General features: G+C 34.7%; 2 protein-coding genes across 2 annotated transcripts in view; one reads left to right on the forward strand and one right to left on the reverse strand.

Annotated features, from left to right (window-relative positions):
* Positions 1-13,025, reverse strand: part of LOC101024933 (melanoma-associated antigen 4) — a 463,021-nt gene that overhangs the window by 383,087 nt on the left and 66,909 nt on the right. The gene's annotated exons all lie outside the window — the stretch shown is intronic.
* Positions 1-13,025, forward strand: part of LOC116272016 (gamma-aminobutyric acid receptor subunit alpha-3-like) — a 122,448-nt gene that overhangs the window by 69,393 nt on the left and 40,030 nt on the right. The gene's annotated exons all lie outside the window — the stretch shown is intronic.

A 13,025-nucleotide genomic window follows, 5' to 3' on the forward strand; every position in this document is an offset into this window, starting at 1 on the left:
ATTCTTAGCAAACTATCACAAGAACAGAAAACCAAACACTGCATGTTCTCACTCATAGGTGGGAACTGAACAATGAGATCACTTGGACTCGGGAAGGGGAACATCACACACCGGGGCCTATCACGGGGAGGGGGGAGGGGGGAGGGATTGCATTGGGAGTTATACCTGATGTAAATGACGAGTTGATGGGTGCTGACGAGTTGATGGGTGCAGCACACCAACATGGCACAAGTATACATATGTAACAAACCTGCACGTTATGCACATGGACCCTAGAACTTAAAGTATAATAAAAAAAAAATAGTATTCATTCTAAATACTAATGTTCCTGGAATAGTGTTCTTGGAATAGTGATATCTTCTCATAAACAGTGGTTGTCAACTTATGCATTGTGAATATCGGCTCATTTATGGTCAGGGTTATCTGAACACATGCAAGGTGACAGTCTATAGTTGGCTACTGATTATTATTATGGACCACTAAGTTATGCAATTCAGTGGTGATGCTCTTAAGAATGTTTATTTGTCCACTTTGATGATCATACATAGAAAATACACCATGATCAGGTGGGCACTCATTGATTGAACGCTCCTGTGCTATAGTTATTCTCTTTGATAATATTTGTTTCCATTCCATTCTGTTTTCACTCTATTGCGACCTTGGACAAGACACTCTATCTCTTTGATTGAAAACTTATCTTTCTGGGTTATATATCCTTTCAAATATATTAATATATCATGTACATTTTTCCACATAAAAGAGTTCTAAAATGTAATTTTAACCTGTATAATATTTAGATGTATCAATGACCATTGTTTATTTAACCATTCTTTTAGTATGCACATTTAATTTGTTTTTAAAAATTTAACTAATATACTGTTAAATGGCAGAAAATATCTTTGAACATGACTTTTTTGAATCTTTGTTTTTTTTTATGTCCAGTAGATTCCTAGAAGTGCGGTTACTGAGTCAGAGCATGGATTTTTTTACAGGCTTTTTATTCATGCTTCCAGATTGTTTACAAGGAAGAAAGCATAGATTTACGCTCACATTAGCAGATATATGGAATTCTTGTCTCGTCCTATCTTCAACAGAATTGTTTAGCATTTTTTAAAAAAGCTTTTGTTCATTTGGTAGGTGGAGTGGTGCCTTATTGCTTTAATTGCATTTCTTCAATCTTAAGACTAAGTTTTTAAGGATATATATCAATGTAATCAACAATCTGAAATTTTTATTATTCAACTGTGCATAGGACTTATTTTTCTGTGTTTTAGTTTGAAAATATGAAACATTTTATATATATATATATATATATATAAAATTATCATACAAAGATGCATGCTGTTTTAGAATACTTAAGAAGTGAACACCTGTACAACCACTGTCTAAGTCAACAGCTATAACATTGTGGGTACTCCAGAAACCTGTCATGAACTTATTTCTAATTTCTAATTTCAACCTTTTCTTTTCCACTTTACTTCCACTATCCTTAATCTTACTTTTAAAAATGACTTTATTATATGTATAACAAAATACAGTTTAGTTTTGCTGTTTTTGAACTTTATATGAATGGAATCATGATTTTTCTTTGTGGCTTCTTGCTTGTTAATTTAACATTAGGTTTGTGAGATGTGTACAGGTTGTTGCATGTAATTGTAGTTCATTCTGTTTCATTGTTGTATGGTATTCCTTTGTATGAATACAGCACAATGTATTCATTCTATTGTAAGATAGACCTTCAGGTTGTTTCCAGTTCTGTTTTTACAGAGCAGTGTTTCTATGAACATGCTTTAACAATTATCCTGGTGCATTAATATACATTTCTTTAACATATATGTCTAACAGTAGAAATAGTACATCGTGTGTCTGCATCATCAAATTTATAGTCTAATGCCAAACTTTTCTCCAAAGAGTTTGTACCATTTTATACTCCTACCTGAAGTGTAAAAGATTCCTTGTGCTTCATTATTCTTGTCAAACTTTGTATTTTGAGACTTTAAATTTCTTTTGTCAATCAATGAGTGTGTGGTGAGAGCTTATTTTCTAATTTCTAATTTCTAAATTTCTAATTTTCATTATAATGATTATTAATGAGGCAAACATTTTTTCTTATGGTTAATGACAATTTGACCTTCGTTTTTTGTGAAGTGTCTTTTTAAGTCCTTTGTCCATTTTTCTATTGGATTTTCTCTCTTTTTCTTATGGTGTTGTAGGAATTCTTTGGATAATGTTTCTTTATCAGATATACGTCTAACATTATGTACCATGTGACAAACATTTACCATTATGTACTCGTTATTTACTCATTTTCTTGTATCTTTTAATGAACGGAGATCTGAATTTTAATGTAGTCTGTTTTAAGAGTTGCTTCCTTTATAGGTTATCACTTTGTGTAAGTTTAAGAAATATTCTCTTACTCTATGAAGAAGTTCATTTCTATTGTACAGGCTTTATCATTTTGCCTTTTATATTTAGATCTTCAACCCATCTATAATACATTTTTGTATGCTATGGGAAAGGTTACAATTTAATTTTGTATCAATTTTGAAAATAGCAAATTGTCCTACAACCATTTATTGAAAAGCCTGTATTTGCCAGAAAGTCTTTGGTGCTACTTTAGTCACAAATCAATTGTCTTATAAACGTATATCTGTTTCTGAACTCTCTATTCAATGCCATTTGTTTGTGTCTTCTGGCACCAATACCCTCTGTGCTAATTAATTTTTAAAAAATAGTCTTTTTTCTATTTCTCTGAAAAAGGTCATTGGTATTTTGGTAGGGTTTTCATTAAATCTGTAGATCACTTTGGGTAGTATGGAGATTGAAAAACATTAATTCTTTCCATTTATGAACATGAGATATCTTTCCATTTATTTGTGTTTTCTTCAGTGTTTTTCATCAGTGTTTTATAGTTTTCAGTATACAGGTCTTTTACCTCCTTGGCTAAATTTACAACCAATATATTATTTTTGTTGCTGTTATAAATGGGATTGTTTTCTTGATTTTTCTTTTTAGATAGTTTGTTCATGGTATGTAGAAAGGCTCCTGATTTCTCTAAGGGTGGTTTGTATCCTTCAACTTTACTGAGTTTGTTAATCAGCTTTGAATAGGCTTTTTTTGTGGTGGAGTTTGTAGGGTTTCCACATATAAAAATCATGTCATCAGTAACTAGAGACAAATTCACCTCTTCCTTTCCATTGAGAATGTTTTTTAATTCTTTCTCTTGCTTAATTACTCTGGCTAGAAATTCGTTTACTCAGCTGAAAAGAAGTGGCAAGGGTGGGCATCCATGTCTTGTTTCTGATATTAGAAGAAAAACTTTTAACTTTTTGCTGTTGAGAATGATGTTAGCTGCAGGTTTGGCATCTATGGCCTTTATTGAGTTTTTTTTTTTTTTTTTTTTGTAATCATGAGAGTGTTGAATTTTGTCAAATCCTTTTTCTAAATTGATTGAGATGATCATATGGATTTTACCCTTCGCTTTGTTAATATGGAGTATCATAAATGTTTGATTTGCATGTGTTAAACCCTTTGCATTCTAGACATAAATCCCAGTTGATCATGGTAAATGATTCTTTTAATATGTTGTTGAATTTGCTTTGCTAATGTTTTGTTGAATGGTTTTGAATCTATATTTATCAGGGATATTGGCCTGTAATTTTCTTTGTATGTGTGTGTGTCTTGTCTAGCTTTGGTATTAAAGTATTGAAAAAAATCCTTAAATTTGTATGATACTACAAAAGATCCAGAATAGCCAAAATAATCTTGAGCAAAAAGAACAAATGTGAAGGCATCACACTCCTTGATTCAAAGTTTATTATAAAGCAATTGTAATCAAAACAATATGGTACTGGCATAAAAAGAGACACATCAGCCAATGGAACAGGATAGGAAGCCCAGAAATAAGCCCATATATTTATGGTCCTTTGATTTTTGACAAAGGTGCCAAGAACATGCAGTGGGGAAAGGATAGTCTCTTTAATAAAGAGTGCTGGGAAAACTGAATATCCACATGCCAAAGAATGAAATTGGACTATCATCTCATACCATATTAAAAAATCAGCCCCAATAGATTAGAGACTTAAACGTAAGACCTGCAACTATAAAACAACTAGAAGAAAACATGAGAAAAAGCTCTATGACATTGGTCTGGGCAATAATTTTTTGTCTATGACCCCAAAAGCACGGGCAACAAAAGCAAAAATAGACAAGATGCCATCAAATTAAAAAGCTTCTGCACAGCAAAGGAAACAACACAGTAAAGAGACAACCCCCTTTATAGTAGAATGATTTATAATCCTTTGGGTATATACCCAGTAATGGGATTGCTGAGTCAAATGATATTTCTAGTTCTGGATCCTTCAGGAATCTCCACACTGTCTTCCACAATGGTTGAACTAATTTACACTCCCACAAACAGTGTAAAAGCATTCCTATTTCTCCACATCCTCTCCAGCATCTGTTGTTTCCTGACTTTTTAATGATCGTCATTCTAACTGGTGTGAGATGGTATCTCACTGTGGTTTTGATTTGCATTCCTCTAATAACCAGTGATGATTAGCTTTTTCATGTATGTTTGTTGGCTGCATAAACGTTTTCTTTTGAGAAGTGTCTGTTAATATCCTTTGCCCACTTTTTGATGGGGTTGTAAATCTCTTTAAGTTCTTTGTAGATTCTGGATATTAGCCCTTTGTCAGATGGATAGATTGCACATGTATATTTATTGCAGCACTCTTCACGATAGCAAAGACTTGGAACCAACCCAAATGCCCATCAATGATAGACTGGATAAAGAAAATGTGGCACATATATACCATGGAATACTATGCAGCCATAAAAAATGATAAGTTCATGTCCTTTGCAGGGACATGGAAGATGCTGGAAACCATCATTTTCAGCAAACCAACACAAGAACAGAAAACCAAACACCACATATTCTCACTCATAAGTGGGAGCTGAACAATGAGAACATGTGGACACAGGGAGGGGAACATCACACACCAGGGCCTGTTGGTGGGTAGGGGGCTAGGGGAGGGATAGCATTAGGAGAAATACCTAACGTAGATGACAGTTTGATGGGTGCAGCAAACCACCATGGCACCTATGTAACAAACCTGCATGTTCTGCACATGTACCTCAGAACTTAAAGTATATATAATAAAAAAGAAACAAGTGTCAATATGACTAAATAAATGCTTAAATATATTTAAAAGAGACAACCCCCTGAATGAGAGAAAATATTTACAAACCATGTATCTGATAAGAGGTTAGTATCCAAAATACGTAAGGAACTCAAACAACTCAATAGCAAGAAAATAAATAACTGGATCAAAAAGTGGGCAAAGAACATGAACAGACATTTCTCAAAAGAACATATACAAATGGCAAACAAGTACATGAAAAAAATGCTCAGCATCACTACTCTTCAGGGAAATGCAAATTAAAAGCACAATCAGTATCTTAGCTGATTTTGTGTTTCTATAAAGGAATACCTGAGGCTGGATAATTCGTAAAGAAAAGAAGTTTATTTAGCTCACAGTTCTGTAGGCCGTGCAAGAAGCATGGTGTCAGCATCCACTGGCTGCTGGTCAGGGACTTTTGTTGTGCCGAAATGTGACAGAGAAAGTCAAAGGGGAAGCCGGAATGTGCAAAAGGAGATCAAATCTGAGTGGTGTCCTAGCTTTATAACAATTCACTCTGGTGGGAACTAATCTATTTCCCCAAGAACCAATCCAGACTTGAGAGATAAAGAATTCATTCACTACTGCTAGAACAGCACTAAGTCATTAATGAGGGATCTGCCCCCATGACCCAAACATCTTTCACTAGACCCCCACCTCCCAGCACTGCCACACTGGGCATCAAATTTGAATATAAGCTTGATGGGGCTAGACAAACCATATTCACATCATAGCAATGATATATCAGCTCACACCTGTAAGACAGGCTTTTATAAAAAAGGTGAAAAATAAGTGCTGGCAATGATACAGAGAAAAGGGAACTCTTGTACATTGTTGGTGGGAATGTAAATTACTAGAGCCATTATCAAAAACGATACAGAAGTTCCTCAAAAAAATAAGAATAGAACTACCATATGATCCAGTAACCTCACTTGTGGGTATATACCCCAAAAGAAGGAGATCAGTATATTGAAGAGATATCTGCACTCCCATGTTTATTGCAGCACTGTTCACAATAGCCAGGATTTTGTAGCAAACTAAGTGTCCATCAACAGATGAATAGATAAAGAAAATGTGGTATATATACACAATGGAATACTATTTGGCCCTAATGAAGAAGGAAATCTTGCCATTTGTGACAATATAGATGAACCTGAAGGATATTGTGCTAAGTGAAATAAGCCAGGAACAGAAAGACCAATAGCACATTCTCTTTTATGTGAAATCTAGAAAAGTTGAACTCATAGAAGCAGAGAGTAGAATGATACTTAACAGAGATTCGGTGGGGTAGAGAGAAAGGAATGGAAAGTTGTTGATCCTGGAAACCATCATTCTTAGCAAACTATCACAAGAACAAAAAACCAAACACCGCATGTTCTCACTCATAGGTGGGAACTGAACAATGAGATCACTTGGACTCAGGAAGGGGAACATCACACACCGGGGCCTATCATGGGGAGGGAGGAGGGGGGAGGGATTGCATTGGGAGTTATACCTGATGTAAATGACGAGTTGATGGGTGCTGACGAGTTGATGGGTGCAGCACAGCAACATGGCACAAGTATACATATGTAACAAACCTGCACGTTATGCACATGTACCCTACAACTTAAAGTATAATAATAATAAATAAATTTAAAAAAAAGGGTACAATGTTTCAAATAGACAGGAGGAATAGGTTTTGAGATCTATCACATAGCAGGGCAACTGTAGTCAGTAATAATGTATTCTATATTTCAAAATGAGGGAGTAAATTTCAAATGTCTTACCATAAAAAGATGATAGGTAAGCAAAGTGATCGATACATTAATCATCTTGATTTAATCATTCCACATGTATACATATATCAAAACATCACATTTAAATACAAAAATTAGCCAGGCGTGGTGGTGGGCGCCTATAATCCCAGCTACTCAGGAGGCTGAAGCACGAGACTCGCTTGAACCCGGGAGGCAGAGGTTGCAGTGAGCCTAGATCGCGGCACTGCACTCCAGCCTGGGTGACAGAGCAAGACTCCATCTCAAAAATAAAAAAAAAATCACATTGTACCCCATAAATGTATACAACAATGATTTGTCAATTAAAAATAGTATCAGTCCTGATATTTGGTAAAGTCTTTTTGCCTTATTCTTCAAAACTTCAAGAGGCTATTATTTGCTTTGCATTTCCATATAAATTTTAGAATTCATTTGTCAAGTTTTATCACCCCATCAAAAAATAAGCCAAAAGAAAAGGAAGATTATAGTAAATATCTATTATGCTATTTTCTATTTCAAAAATTTATGGTCATATTCTAATTATCTTCTTTCTTTTGGGGCTTATTTTAATCTTATTCTTTCTGATTGAACTAGGTGCTTAGCTCATGACATTTTATTTTTTATCTTTTTAATATACGCATTTAAGGCTTCATGGCTTTTCTTAAGTACCGTGTAAGCTGTATGCCATAATTTTTATAGTAATTTTGTTACTGTACAGTTAATGTGTATTTTGATTTTATTTCACCATGAGTTATTTAGAAGTGTGTTTCTTAATTTTCAACCACTTATCAATGTTATCATTATCACGTAATTACTAATTTCTACCTTAATTGCATGTGGTAGGATAATATATCCTGTATTATTTTAATCATTGAAATTTGTTGTGATTTTCTTTATAGCCTTGTACATTTTTGTAAATATACCTAGTGAGGTTTTTTAAATGTGTATTTTCTTTTGCCATCGATGGGTATGGTATTCTCCATATTTCCATGAGGTCAGGTTTGTTATTCAATCTTGTTCAACTCTTCTATATCTGTCCTAACTTCTTTAATCTCTCTAATATGTTAATTTATGAAAGCGATATGGTATGATGAGAGACATTTATGTTTTTTTGTAGTTTTGTTAATTTTTGCTTTATATATTTTGAATCTTCATTATTAGGTGTATAGAAATTTATTATATCTCCCTGGTAAGTTGAACCTTTTTTCTCATTATTTCTAGTAAAACCTTTCACATAAAAGTCTTTATTTCTTGTTATTATAGATGATTTTTTGGTTAATAATTACATAACATATATACTGTCAACTTTTCTGTTTTCTTATGTTTTAGATATGACTCATAAACAATATGTAGTTAATTTAGTTTTAATAACTTTTAATCTTATCTGATAACTTTTTTATTTGCACTGGAGCCTTTAGTTCCTTTACATGTAAAACACTGCGGAGGCCGGGCATGGTGGCTCACGCCTGTAATCCCAGCACTTTGGGAGGCGGAGGTGGGCGGATCACGAGGTCAGGAGATGGAGATCATCCTGGCTAACATGGTGAAACCCCGTCTCTACTAAAAAATACAAAAAACTAGCCGGGCGTGGTGGCGGCGCCTGTAGTCCCAGCTACTCGGGAGGCTGAGGCAGGAGAATGACGTGAACCTGGGAGGTGGAGCTTGCAGTGAGCCAAGATTCCGCCACTGCGCCTCCAGCCTGGGCGGCAGAGCAAAACTCCGTCTCAAAAAAAAAGAAAAAAAAAATCGCTGATATATCTGGACTTGAAACTATCATCTTCTTTTAATGCTTTCTATTTAGCTTGCCCATTTTATGTTCATTTTCCTTTCTGTGTTTTTGTGTGTTTTTTTTTCATTTATTTATTTCATATTTGGATTGATAGCTTTAAAATCATTTTTTCTCCTCTTCTAATATAGAAGACTTACAATCTATTTTTATTTAGATTTAGTGGGTGTTTTAGTAATACACACACTTTACTTTCTAAAGTTTTTGTATCTGTAAGTTGTATTTGATTCTTTAATACAATCATCTAGTTTATTGTTTAAATGTCCTGTTCTCTGCAGATATTTTAAACTTCTTTTGGTAGAGGTCCTAAAGCTTTTATGTAATATACACCTGATAAATTCAATATCTGAAGTATGGGGATTTGCTTTCTGCTCTAGCTGTTTCTGTTGTTTCTCTCTCATTGTGCCTAGATTCCTTGTTTTAGTGATCTTTCTCTGTATACTGACCAATGTCTCTGAAAAATTATTTATGGGGGTTTCCCAAAGCCTAATACAAAAATGTCATTTTCTAGTGATCGATTTATGTTTGCTTCTGCAGGTCACCTGAGGCACAATTTGCAGGTACTTTAAATTAAATTCATGACTTGAGATTTATTGGATCAAACATTAATGTGGATTTGAGTTGCAAACTTAGGAGAGTAAGAGAGGCCTGCTTGTGGTTTAAATGCTTTTGCAGGGGGATCGTTCTGTCTGTTTTATTTGCCTTAATTTCTCTATGCCCTGTTCAAACTAAAGCAACTCTCTTGCAGTCTCCTGGGGTTTGAAGAAGATATATAGGCTTGCTTCTGATTCATCGATAATCTGAAATCGTAGCATGTGTTTGTGTGTATGTGTGTGCATACGTGTGGTCAGACTCCACACCACTTGAAAATTCTAGGCTTCCGTTTATTCACTGCTTGCTCTATGAGGCTGTCAAAACCACAACATGGTTTGGTAGCTCTGTATTTATTTTCTCTTTTCCTTGGATTGCTGTTTTTATTTTTTTATTTTTTAACTTCCTGAGGTTGTTTTTCTTTCTCTCTTATTTAATCATAAAGACATTGAGTAATGGCAATTTATTAATTTATCCATCTGTACAGGTTTGGGTTTATTCTCCCCAAAATAAAGTTTTGCTTTATAGTTTTGCTGCCTTAATTATTCTTGAGATGGTGTTATTTAGAGAACAAATTTCAATTTCTGTTTATTCAGTTGTGTTAATTATGATGTTTGAATCTGTCTTCATGTTTGTCAGCTTAATCATTGCAAACTGAGTGCTGTGTTAATTTACATCAACAACCCAATTTCTTTCATTTATCTTTTATTTATAAGTTTTTATTTTATTTAGTTGGCAGTATTATTATTGAAAGCAGAAGGTTTTATGAGTTATTGCTAATAGTGGAGATGGGTAAAGACTAGCAACTATACTTATATATACCTCACAGAAGAGTACAGTACAAAATATATCATGGAATGACCACATACATTTTTTGCTAGTTCAGCACCTAGATTTCTAAATTGCGGTGTTTATGTGACATTGGTTTGTATTTTCCTAACAGTCTTCGGGTATTTTTAGAAGATGAAACATGTGTTGTATAGTACAAGAATGTTTATCTGAATCCATTCTCAATAGCAATGTATATAATCAAATTCCCTTTTAGACATTGGATTTTTGCCTTTTTTCCATTGTTATTGACAATCAAACTTCCTTCCACCCACTGTTTTCTGTTATTCCTGTCTCTTTTAATGAGAATTTTAGAGGTGATGTATTTTCAGTTGTGTTAACTCTGAGGCAAGAACCCCAAATTAGAGGTATCCATATAGAAACCCACAAAAATATTGAATAGAAATAGACAGAACTGCAGTGTAATTAGATTGGTAACATTAAATTCAATAAGGAAGAAGGTAGAATGTAGATGATTAAAAAATAGACAGAAGGCAATTAAGCTGTAGTAAACAATTATAAATTACTAGTTCAAGAAACTTGATTGATAAAGGAAAGAAGATAACAGCTAGAAAGAAACATATTGGTAGAATTTCTCTTACAGTGGAAGAAACTTTGTTATGTTTATAGTCTAAGAGAAAGGAGTCATTAGAGAACAAGAGATTTAAGATACAGTCAAGAAAGAAAGTTGATGGAAAGGAAAAAAGTTGATGAGGTCAGAAGCTTAGGTTGAGAGATTATCCTAAGATAGGGAAGGTTCACCTCATTTTCTGAAACAAAAAGAAAAAGTAAGGATAAATATAAAAGTGAGTTAATTTTGTAGGTTGAGACAAGCTGATGCCTTAAACTGGGTTTCACACACGCAGGCTCTGAGATTAGGATTCATATGAAGGTACCTTCTTGGGAAGTGTTTCCAGAAAAAAAATAAATAAAACAGTTTTGGGAAGTGGGGCAAGGAAGTGAGGGTGGCCAAGCAAGGGTAATGTATCAAGCAAAGTACCATGGAAACTATGTGGGTCACACCTCAGTGTTGTCCCTATCAGAAAGCTGTATTATTTGTACTTCTGTATCTCTCAGTCTTAGTTTAGGGCTGCCCTAGTTTGGAAACTCAAATTCTCAGGCAATTCTGATTGTCAATGTGCACAGGCAAAAGTTAGTTTCAGCAACCTGAGGACAGCTCTAATCCTCAGACAAAGAAATGCAGATGCTGCCTTTTGGGACGGAAGGCTCAATGGAGTCAGGGTGTATGAAACTGGTGAAGAGATCCAAGGGGATATGAATGTGGCACTAATAATTAGCTAGTGTCTAATATGGGTGGTTTGTCTCTTCTGATCATCTTGACTTTTTACTGAAAGAATATACTAGTTTCCTTAAATAGGCAACTTGAGAAGAATGACAAAGGTTTAAAAGATTTGAGAGGAATAGGGAAGAGGACTGGTTTACAACAAATTGAAGGATTATTGAAGAATGCTGGTATTGGAAATAATGGATTTATTGTGGGATTTTCTTCAGCTGCTTTCATCAGTCTACGAGAAAACAGATTCTTTGTGGATTGATCCCAAGTAGGGTTTCTAGGCAAATACAGTGGAAGGTCATATAAACAAGGTGCTGAAAGAGTAGTCCAAGTAAATTACTTTGGATCCAGCCTTGAAATGAAAGGAGGTAACACTAGGCAAGCCCAAGAGCCTGGGTGGCAATGAAAGGATCAAAAGACTAGAACACTAATTTCAAAGAGCAAGTGGAGTAGGAGTAAAAGTTTATAAACTAGAAGAATAACAGAATAAGGTCAAACATCAAATACCATAGTTTAATATTTCTGATATAGGAGCAATTATGCATAAGATACAGGGTGTGATTGAATGGAAGAGAAAATCATAGAGATTGTGCAGATGAAATAACTATGATAGATATATTATATACACAAACAGTGAAATACTGAAAATGATGGAGGGGCATGAATAGCATAAACTTTGGTTATTGTAGCCTTGTAGTATAGTTTGAAGTGGAGTAGTGTGATGCCTCCAACTTTGTTCTTTTTGCTTAGGATTAACTATTTGGGCTCTTTTTTGGTTCCATATTAATTTTAAAACAGTTTTTTTCTAATTATGTGAAGAATATCAGTGGTAGTTTAATGGGAATATAAATTACTTGGGGCAGTATGGCCATTTTTATGGTATTGATTCTTCCTATCCATGAACATGGTACTGGCACAAGAACAGACACATAGACCAATGGAACAGAAAAGAGAACTCAGGAAAAAGACCACACACCTACAATAATCTGATCTTTGACAAACTTGACAAAAACAAGAAATGGGGAAAGGATTTCCTATTTAATAAATAGTGCTGGGAGAACTGGCTAGCCATATGCAGAAAATTGAAACTGGACCCCTTCCTTACACCTTATACAAAAATTAACTCAGGATGGATTAAAGACTTAAATGTAAAACCAAAAACTATAAAATGAAGAAAATTCTAGAAGAAAATCTAGGTAATACCATTCAGGATATAGGCACAGGCAGACATTTCATGACAAAAACATCAAAAGCAATTGCAATAAAAGCAAAAATTGGGCCGAGCGTGGTGGTTCACGCCTGTAATCCCAACACTTTGGGAGACCAAGATGGGCGGATCATGAGGTCAAGAGATCGAGACCATCCTGGCTAACACAGTGAAACCTATCTCTACTAAAAATACAAAAAATTAGCCAGGCATGGTGGCACGTGCCTGTAGTCCCAGCTACTCAGGAGGCTGAGGCAGGAGAACGCGTGAACCTGGGAGGCAGAGCTTGCAGTGAGTGGAGATCACACCACTGGAACCTCTCTGACTTGGAACCTCTCAGTTTAAACACCCAAGCAATTTGCCAGCAATACCAATAACTTCC

Source organism: Papio anubis, chromosome X (assembly GCF_008728515.1).
Source record: "Papio anubis isolate 15944 chromosome X, Panubis1.0, whole genome shotgun sequence".
NCBI lineage: Eukaryota > Metazoa > Chordata > Mammalia > Primates > Cercopithecidae > Papio > Papio anubis.